The sequence below is a fragment of the Pezoporus wallicus genome, unplaced genomic scaffold, assembly GCF_028554395.1.
Source record: "Pezoporus wallicus isolate ANWC-B61680 ecotype Strahan unplaced genomic scaffold, APGP_CSIRO_Pwel_v1 scaffold_8769, whole genome shotgun sequence".
NCBI lineage: Eukaryota > Metazoa > Chordata > Aves > Psittaciformes > Psittacidae > Pezoporus > Pezoporus wallicus.
In genome coordinates this window covers 312414-316084 of record NW_026642673.1, presented here as the reverse complement: position 1 = coordinate 316084, position 3671 = coordinate 312414, and positions in this window count along the sequence as shown.

The window sequence follows — 3671 nt, the reverse complement described above, 5'->3', positions numbered from 1 at the left end:
AAAAGGCATCTTCTGCTAATCACTGAAAAATTTCCCCTTACTCAACTGTTTACGGATGAGATCTGGCAGTTTCCAGCTATGTTAGGTGATAGAGATGTCCATGGTAGAGAGCTCTTTTGTATTGCCATTTGTTATGAAGAAGTTGGTGCCTCTGATATGAGAACAGGAGCTCTGAGATGATTCAAGCAAGTCTGAAATATTGTGGCATGGTGTACCTAGAGTATCCTTCCACGTATGACTCACTGCTGTATGTGTCCTCCATCTCAACTACGGAATCATCTGATTTCACCTCCTCTGCATCCCCAAATCCTCAGGTATTTTTTGCCTTATTGACATTAATGGTCACTTTTGAAGTCAGAAAAGAGGAACAGAAAGGCAGGCAAATGAGTAGTGTGAATATTGCCCTGCCTGATTTGAGCTCACGGAAAAGGAGCTGGAAAGTCATAGAAAGCAGGGACTGAAGCTCCTGTAGCTTCCCTGCTGAAGCTGCAATGTGGCATCTGTCAGTTTTGCTGTCCTACAAATGGAACAGTACTCTCTATAGTGGGAGGCAGGAGACCTATTTCTGTTCCCCAGGTGACCCTAGGCAGGCGAATATGAGTTGCAAGTGGTCAGCACTGTTAGATGCAGGTTCAAGTAGGCCCTAGGCAGCATCAGGTATCAGAGTTTGCTTCTGAAATTGCAGTCCTAGCCTTTATTGCTTCAGCTGCTTTTGGGCTTAATAAAGGGCTAGCAATGCTGCCTTCATGAATTGCTGTGGAAGAAGGAGCCTGCATTAAGCCACAACAAGTGAAGTAGGGTTGGTGCAGTGCTCTGACAGAGTGTTTTCTTTGTTCTCTCCCCAGTCACTTAGTCCCCCTCTACCTTGGTTCTGTGCTGATGAAGTAACAACAATGATCCTTTGTTCCTGCTGTAAACAAATGGTGTGCAGATGATAGACAAGGCTGTGAGGCATTGAGATGCTATGGTAACAGCTGGATAAGTATCATAACTGAATGAAAATTGCTTTAGTGCTGCCGTGATTTGTTGGGAGATAAGATGCCCTATTTCTATGTCCCAGCTGTCCCTTGCATTAAAATTTGCCCATATGTTATAAAAAGAAATCTCAATGACATTAAGCAACGCACATAAAGGGCTACATGAACGAAAGCCTGTAGCAGGTGTCAATTAGCTTAATTAGAAAGGTACTTTCTTCTCAGACTAGGACTCTAAACTAGGGCCCTCTGTTAGCCCTGCAGCAGTCCATGTCTGCTCAGCACACTGAGCAGGCCATCAATGAAAAAATCTCAGTTAAACCAGTACTATAACTGTTTCAAATTACAGTAATATAATAATAATTCTGCAGCAGTGCATATGTACTTTGTTTAATTTAAAGTTGTTCCTGACTGTAGACATGTGCCAAACCATGGTGAAATCAAGGAGTTAGCCATGGAATGGCTGTTCTGTTAAACGGCTTTTATCAGTTGAATACAGCACTGCAGACTACTGCAGGCTTACAGTTAACTCACTGGCCTTGCCAGCTGGTGCAGCAATAAAGCAGGAAAGTTGTCAGGTTTCACAACACAATCTTACATGTGAATGTATCCACAAGGATGGATGTCTTCCTACAGGTCCAGTCATTTCATAGGAAAGTGCAAAATTCTGCAATTGCAAGATTATTTAACCAAGGAAAGTTTTTCCTTGCCCTGCTGGTGAAGGACTGATGTATTCTAAAGCAGAGAGGTTGCAATTCTTTCTAAAGCAGCCCCAGTCTGAACTGATTTCAGAGTAAGAATACATACCGTGTCATGTTCGTACTACAGCTTTAGCAATTCCTGTTTCCCACTTGCTAGTCCTGGACATGTGCTTGCATCTAGTCAATAGGTGCTCATTGCTTCTTTTTCTCCAATTGCCTTTCCAATGCTGGGGTGTGGGTGTGTGTGGAATAAAATAGGAGGGAGCTTATCACTTAGCAAGACCTAATTAGCAAGGGATTTTCACAGAGAAGTTCTCCACAGGTAATTGCTGCTCATTTTCAGCTGTTAATACAGGAAGACAATCAGTTCTAAGCAGCTTAAACCCTTGCAAAATGCTTCTAGCACCCAGAACCTGCACCACACTTTACTGGGGCTTGAGTGGGGAGAGTGAAAAGGTTTTTACAAACAGTTCTTGAAAAGCACACTAAGAATCTAATTCTATGGATTTCCCTGGGCAGCTGTCCCAGGACCTGTTTTCTGGTCCTGTGGTGAATGTTCAAAAACCAGCTGAGCAGTTTCAGCAGCTGCATTTTTTGGGAAGCAAGTTTCTTCTCCCCTCGGGTTGAAGATCCTTCAGGACAGAAAACAGCACCTTGCAAACCTTCAGGACTGAAAGCCAGGAATCAAGGGAGCTGTCTCCAGTCTGGCTGAGGCAGTGGGTAATGCTGAGCACAGAACAGTGCTGGGGGAAAAGGCGGGAGGCTGCTGTGCTGTCCTGCAGTAGAAATAAATGTATGCATTGCACCCAGAGCATAAGTGATGCAACAGCTGTGCACAGCACTTGAAACTGGGTTTTGTCTGCTCTCACCCCGGGTCTCAAGTATCTGATCAAGTTTGTCTAACTTCTGCACACAAACAGGCTGGGCAAGGGTTACCAAAGGATTTGCCTTCAGCATCTCCTGCCTTCTGTGCTCATCATGAAGGGGCCAGATGCTGCTGTTTAAAACAGTGTCTGTGGTGCTATAAAATAAACCCACTTTTTTTTTTTAAATATCACTGTTTGAATTGAATTAGCACCAGGACTGCTGCTGTCCTAGCATGGACCACCCTCAAAATACCAGACAGAGATAACTGTGGGGCTACAAGGTGTCAGGTACAACAAAGCCACCAAAGCCATTTGCATTTGCTTACTGCTATAACAAGACATCCAACCTTTAAAATATTTTATTTGTGCTTCTGCTCCCTGCAGAAGCAACCCAGCAGTGTTATAGCTGCAGAAGGCATGTGTGCTCCAACAGCTCATGACTCTAACCCTGTGAGCGACTTATTCTGTTAGCGTGATAAACACATGCTGTAGAGGAACAGCACTAATTATGACCCTGTCACCTTCATCAGCTCCCCACTAATTGTTTTGGCTTTTTTTAATCTCAGTGCTTGGAGATGAAACATGATGTTTGGTTCTGCAAAGGAGTTGAAAAGAAAAGAGAAGAAAGGATTGCATTTTAAAATAGAAGCATCAGGTAGATCTTTCTGTTGGATTTGAAATTCAAATGACAGAAATTATAACTTTTTGTGTGTTATTAAAATAAGGCATGGGAAATTTTCAGAGGGTTTTCTTGGACTGCCCATACTGACTCTCAGTCCACTGATTCACCTTGTTCTGTGCTCCCAGCCCAGATGAAGGGTTCCCTGTGTCCTGTCATAATAAAACTTCCCTAAATCTCCCCAGGCATTGTCAGACAGTTCAGAAACCTCATCACTAGCATCTCTCTTCCTAGGTTTAGAGGATGAAGGGTAACATCTCCTTGTCATGAGCTCTGTGGATCTTGGAACAACAAGGATTAGGATTCAAGCCTGCAGGAAAAAACCCATGTATTTTGGTCCTGCAGCCTACAAAAATAGCAAGTCAGTGGAACAGCATCTCAATTTCCTGCTGGACATTTCTTGAGAATGATGTGCAGGCTGTTTAACACCTACACACAAGCAAAAGACCAA